We start from the raw sequence: 7,350 nt of genomic DNA, 5'->3' as shown, positions 1-7,350 counted from the left end.
TGACAATGCAGAGTGTGGGCAGAAACTGGCACCCTGAAATTACAAAAAAGCAAAGATTTAGTTATTAAAATTTTAAATAAATAGCAAAATTTATAAGTTTGTAATAATGTCTGAATTTGCTAATGAGAAATTGGTATCTGAGGTACACACAAGTTAGACATAAAATATTCTGACATTTTACATTTATAACTTTTAATGCTTTCTCTTTCATGTTTTATGATGTAATTCTTATATGTGTGTATGTATGAAGGTATAATTATATATGTAAATATGCATATATTACAATGTAGCAGGTTGCAGATTGTATATATGTATAAGGACTTCCAAATTAACTCAATATACTCAAGAAGTTCTTATCACTAATAAGATTTATTTGCCTCAAAGAAAAAAAGGAGCGAATTAATGACAATGATAGGAGATAGAGAACAAGGGAGAAGGGATGAGTCATTTGTCATGGAGAGAAGGCAGATCTATCAGCATCTTTTAATTTGTAAATGCAAAAGGGGAAAATCTGTGTTAGGATGGGTTTGATAAATTTGTATTAGTGTTGATGTTTAGAATAGCCAAATGGTGGGGGGTGATTTCAACATTTGAATATTTTGATGTGTGGATCTCTGTAGTCAATCTCAGGAGGATGTGGACAAATGTGAGCATGGACCTTGAAGGTTAGCTTGAAGAATATATCTTTTGTTGTTGTTTGTTATGTTTTCTTTGCATTTTCTATTTGTTCCTTTTAATTGTTTTTTTGTTCAATATACAAGACAGGAAAAAAGGTAAAAGAGCAAAAACTGTCTTCAATATTCATGATATTCTACTGTGTTTGCCATGCTTGTGCCTGTTAAATTAACTTTAGTATGTATTATGCAACAGTTTAAATATTTGTAGGACAGTATATGTCATATGCATAAACACAAATATATACATGTACATTTATCTTATACATGTCAATTTCATGTTGAGCACATGATAAACAGACAAGCTAACACAGTACTTTTTCTAACCTCCTACACTTGCAAAATATTTTATCAAATAGTATCATGAGCCAGTGAAACAGTTTATCAGGTAAAGACACCGGTTGCCAAGACTGGAGGACTGAGTTCTATCCTCAGGATTCATTAAGTACAAGAATATAATAGACTCTTAATTTTGTCCTCTAACTTTTTTTATATCTGCATTGTGATGTACTCACACATATTATATATTATATATTATATTATATATTGTACACATATCCACACACTCATATATACATGCACACACACACCAAAATGTAATTTAAAAATGTTTTATGTTACTTTTAAAAACAATACTATCACTAGTTTTATGAGTAAATATGATGTATTTCTGCACTCATGCTATTCTGTATGCGTGATTCACATGAATTAGACAACAGATGCAGGGGTCCTGCTCTGTATTCTCCCTAAATCATTGAGACAAGGACTACAGTAAATCTCTAGTTCGGCTAGAGGCCATTAAATATCAAATATTCTCCTGTCCCTGTCATGGGAAGAGCAGTGAATATATCTATGCTTGTTACATGGATCTTCATGCAAAACAATCATTCATAACCACTGAGTTCTTGCTGTTACCCCCAAATTTTTCTTAGTTTAGGTAGAGTCTCCGTTTGTTACGGAAGACAAGTACATCTATTCTGCAAAATTTCATGCTAATCATTCATGACTTCATTACAGGTTTTTTGTTTTGTGTCACTATTTATGTAGTCATTTTTCTTAATCAGAATGAAAAAAATGCAACATGTAAAACAATCTTCAAATAAAAGTCATTTAAATCTTGAAAATGGGCCAGAAAGAGAATACTATCAATCACATACAAACATATACACTCAGACTTTACCAGCTCCATGGGATTGAATGGCACATGAGTAATGTTCCTGCCTTCACAATCTATTATTTTCACTTTGTAAATGAATAAAAAGACAAGAACACCTTCAATATGGCATGTCTGGCTTTCTCTATTATGTTTTTCTGAGTACTATATTTCATAAAAAAAAGGATGATAACCAACATTAATTAATTCAGTGTGGTACTTTTGTATAATTGTGATTACGAGGGGACTGTCAATTCAATTTATTCTTCATTGTTACTGTGATATTATATAAAGTAAGTTCAGGTCCAAATACATTATTTAATCTGTTCCATTAGTATATTGGCACCATCAACAAAAAAATGTGGCTAAAAATAAGAAAAAATGCATAATGCATATTTAGAAGTTGATGATGATTCACAATAATGCTTTAATTCTTTTGTGAACTGTGTGCCCAAAAGTTCACATAAAATTAAATATCTATCCTGAAAGACACATTTATTTGCTCATAGGCAGAAGGATGGATTTTGTTTATTCATTAGGTATAAGGAATGCAGTAAAGTCTCAGCACTGGTGCGGCTGATGAATGTGTCTTCTCTCCTGCTGTAATTCTTTTGGTTTTGTTGTTGTTGTTGTTGTTGTTGTTGTTGTTGTTGTTAATAAAAAATTTGTATTTACTTAGGAGCATTCAGAATGTCAACAAAACAGTCGCCATTTTTTCGCAATTACAGAGTGGTATTCAGTTAACAGAATAACAATTACCTTCCTGTAAGCTGCATGAGAGACAGCTGAAGATGGAAAAAAAAAAAAAGAAAGAAAGAAAAGAAAACCAAAAGAAAAAAACAAAAACAAACAAACAAAAAAAGAAACCAAAACCAAACTACTGTTCCCATATAGAACTAATTTGTGCTGTGCACCAATAAGAACCTGATTTAATTTCCATGCCAATTTACAATCCCCAGACTGTACCAGGCAAGGTTAGTGGCTATTGAAAATACCACCAGGACAGGGCTAGCTAAAGACACATTTGTTAGTGTGTTAACTACACAACAAAAGACACTGTTCAGTTTAAAAACAAATCTTACACAGCCTTACATTTCAATTATTTTGTTTAAAAGGAGTGAATTTTTTACAGGGGGGTTAAATGCTTTATAGAGAAGAAAAATAAAACTGTGCTAGAACCAACTTATTCATCATCTTCTTTGTCTTCCTCTTCTTCCTCCTCTTCCTCATCCTCTTCATCATCTTCCTCTTCCTTCTTTTTCTTGCTCTTCTCAGCCTTGTCCACCCCCTTTTTCTTTGCATCAGGTTTTCCTTTAGCTCTTTAGGCAGCAATATCCTTCTCGTACTTCTCTTTCAGCTCGGTGGCCTTCTTCTCATAGAGCTGCTTGTCAACCGGGGCAGTGTTGTTCCCCATCTCTCCTAGTTTCTTTGCAGCATCACCAATGGATAAGCCAGGATGCTCGCCTTTGATTTTTGGGCGGTACTCAGAACAGAACAAGAAGAAGGCCGAAGGAGGCCTCTTGGAGGCATTGGGGTACTTGAACTTCTTTTCGGTCTCCTCTTTGGGGGCGGGAATGTAAGTTTTCATTTCTCTTTCATAACGAGCCTTGTCATCCTTTGCCATATCTTCAAATCTCCCCTTTTCTTTAAAAGACACGGTCTTGCACCTCTCTGAGCACTTCTTGGAGAACTCTGAGAAGTTGACAGAAGCATACGGGTGCTTCTTCTTGTGCTCCTCTTGGCAGGTTTGCACAAAGAATGCATATGAGGACATTTTGTCTCTTGGCTTCTTAGGATCACCATTGCCATTGTTTAGTTGATTTTCCTCCGCGAGGCACAGAGTTGCCCAATGTCCATCTGGCTCTTGATTGCCCTGGCGTAAATGTTGGGCTCTCATGAGTCACCAATATCAAGAATAAGAAAAATTGAAGGCAACCTCTCACCAGGCACTAGCTGCAAAAAGAAAAAAAAATCATTTTGTCAAGATCAACTACAATTAAGCTTAGGCTGAGTTTCTAGTATTCTTTTTTTCCTTTCAATTAAATGATGTTTGGTCTATATAATGGTAATCTAGGATGCATAATGAATTATTAACAATTTTTAGAGTTCTTCTTTTTGTGACCTTACCTTCTTATTGCTCTTATGGCTTAGAGATATTTTTTCCCTTTATTTCACTTTATTGTTTGATCAGACTCATACCAATGAATCATTCAGTGAATATCACAATTTATCGCCCCTATTTTACTCTTCCTCTTTCTTTCCCTTTCTAGAATCTTACTTAGCCCATCCCTTCCTTTCCTTAATTCCTTCTTTCTTGCCTGCTCTTTCATGCCCTTCCTTTCTTCCTTAGTAAACAAATTTCTCCCCCTCCTCCAGTTTGCCTCTTTGTATAGCCTCACTAAGTAGCTCTTGATAGCTTCACACTCACCAACTTCCTGCCTAAGTAGCCAAGATTACATCATGAGCTAGATTATCCTCTTGAAATACCATGCCCAGCTATACATTTATTATTTCTTAATGAGTTAAAAATATTCTTGTATAACTATAAGATATTATAAAGAGATACTGTATGTTCACTGGCTTATTGCTTCATTGGAAGAACCTTGAAAAGTCCATATTTCTAATATCACAACATGCACATACAAACACATACAACAGTGTAGGTGATGTGTATAATATTTGCAGCACTATGTCTCCTTTTGTGACCAAGGCCACTCCTCTCTTTTCTTCTATACCACTTCATTGGAAACACAAATAATACTTTCTTTATCTTGTCATGTCAGCATTTAGACAAATGGAATCTTGGAATCACACATGTAGCATTTTGCTTTTGATTGCTTCCTCTTCAAAGATGTATATTAATAAGTATAAAGTAAATCAATAAGACACCTATTTCAGGTTCAGAATAAGGATCCATGGAGAAATGGTATTGAAAATTGGTTATTAATTTACCCATTAATGCACTAAATATTCTCTAGTTTATAGAAACTCAGAGTAAAAGTGCCATACAATTCACATGTAGAAATCACAAGAATGAAATTCTCTACTCCCCTGTCTAGGCATCGTGCATAGTTGCTGTTTGGGATGATATAGTAGACTGAGTTTGTATGAAACTGTCAAACTAGTCCACAGAAAACAGGATACTATATTCTGTCAGCAAAATATGAGTGAAACTGTGACCATTCTGTTGAAAGTATTGGCATCTCACTGGAATTTTATGTCACATTTTCCTAATAGTTATGAGTGTCAAATAGCATTAATGTCAGTATGTATTGTGTGAACTATTTCATTTTAAATCTTTTGTGTCTTTTGATTACTAACTACCTGATGGGTTTTGTTTTTTATGTTTCTTTTTAGATTAATATATTAACACATCAAAAACAATATTTTAGTTTGCTGGAAATGGTTTAGAAATAAATTTGCCCATTCAAGTAATTGCTTTTTAATTTTCAAATTTTTGACTGGCAGTACTGCTCACAAGAACTATGCAAGGTCAAGTCAGATGAACTCCAGCATAGAGAGTGCAGGTAGACATAAAGTCTCACCAAAGGCACTATAAGTAATTGACTCCTGAGAATTGGAATGCCTGTTTTCTGCCAAGTGTTGTCCCATGATTAGTGGAATGCCACACATGCAAAACCAAATGAACAGCACAAAATAGGCTGGATAATTGGGGAGGTGAAGAGAAAGCAAACGTTTAGGCAGGCAAATGGGTGGATCTTGTGAGAAGCTGGGTCAAAATTCATTGCAAAAATTTTTCAAAAAAATAATAAAGTCAATTGGGCAACTTTTTTTTTCACTAAGAGATTATAATTTTGCCATGGTGTTTGAGGATTTTTACCTAGCCAAGCATGTCAGACTTTCTTCAGCTGTTTTCTTTCTCGATATATAGATATCATTCTGGCAAAATTTTAGCATTCAGATTCATTTTTCCATTGTGATTTTACTTACACATATTCCTTGAGGATTTTGGTAGCTTTATTTGTTTGTTTTTTTAAACATTTGAGACCTTTTACAGTTGTGTTAGACACTCTGTTATCTAGCACTATAAATATAAACCATTTATTTAGAGCTTATTTTGTGAAATGTTGTTATGCCTATATACAGTGTTGCAGCTGATTTTTGTTTTACTTTGTTTGGTTGGTTTGAAGAGGGGTTTTCATGTATTTTAAAGCCATCTTAAAGTCATTATACAGTGGAAATAACATTGAACTACTGATCCTCCTACCTCCTGCCTTCTGAGTGCTGAGATTAAAGTCATATGTTATTATACTAGGTTTATAAGATGAAACCCAGAGATCTCTGTGTAGGTGATCTGAGTGAGTACTCTATGAACTGAGCTAGAGTTGCACAACCTAATTTTAACTATTGTATTTCATTTTTTTCTCTGTGTCTTCCTTTCCATTTTTACCACAGTGTTAGGGACTACGTTTGACACTATTCAAGAGTAATTCCTTCTACATGTTATTCTCATGAGATGAGCGAAGAGGCCATCAGTTATAACTGATAAATATCTTGTTATAGAACATATGATTTCATTTCAAAATTCATTATATTGCTATACTCCATTGAACATTAGATAATTAAAGAGAAAGTATGAAATAAATAAAATATTTAATCACACTAATATAACAGTACCAGCATTCAGTGAATTAATTTCAATGTTTTAAGAACATTCCAAAATTAGAGGTTTAGTATGTAGAGAAAAATGAATACATTATACCATATACAAAAATATTTTGAAATATATATGTGAATGAAAATGTGATAATTAAAGTATTACATGCAATCAAAAGACTACCCAATCTTTAATGAGCTGACAAAAACTTTCTTAAAATAGAAAGGTTTCTGCCTGTCTCAGAACTTTCTGTACCCAAATTCCTTGAGGTAGAGAACTGGACTCACAGATGTGCAGACAATCCTGATATTTCATGGCAGAAAACTACTTCTGTTCACATTCTTGGCCCAAGAGGAATGCACCTAGTGCCCTCTGTGCCATCTGGGCACAGGAACCTAGAAGCTGGCAAGGTCCTGTACCTGACTGCACCAAGAGCTGAAAGCTAATCACCAGGAACTCTGACACACCTGAGAGCAGAGGTAAGACCATGTCTTCTGCTACAAGTAAACCACCTGGAGGCTTCAGGGAACACAAACCCAGGAGCAGTCTGTGACAGGATATTTCGGATTTCTGTCTACACTCTGAGCTATCTCACACACACAACTCATTTTTTCCAAAATCTGGCTGAGAGAAAACAGGTCTACAGGAGTGCTGACACACAGGCTGACAAAAGGTTCACTCCACTGTCAGATAAAGCAAGACAAGGTAAGACAAGAGACAACCTGATAGCTAAGGGAAGCACAACAACCTAAGCAACAGAAACCAAAACCATTAGCCATCATCAGAGCCCCAGTTTTCCCACAAAAGCAAATACAGGAAGTGCAAGCACAATGGAAAAGCAAGACTTGTATTAAAACAACATTTCATAATGATGATAGAGAACTTTAAGAAGGACATAAATAACT

General features: G+C 34.6%; 1 pseudogene; it reads right to left on the bottom strand.

Moving 5' to 3' along the window:
• Positions 1-3,010: 3,010 nt before the first annotated feature.
• Positions 3,011-3,724, bottom strand: Hmgb1l4 (high mobility group box 1 like 4; annotated as a pseudogene).
• Between the last annotated feature and the right edge of the window lie 3,626 nt (positions 3,725-7,350).

Source organism: Rattus norvegicus, chromosome 13 (assembly GCF_021556685.1).
Source record: "Rattus norvegicus strain SHRSP/BbbUtx chromosome 13, alternate assembly SHRSP_T2T, whole genome shotgun sequence".
NCBI classification, from domain to species: Eukaryota; Metazoa; Chordata; class Mammalia; order Rodentia; family Muridae; genus Rattus; species Rattus norvegicus.
This window is presented reverse-complemented; position numbering and strand designations above follow the sequence as displayed.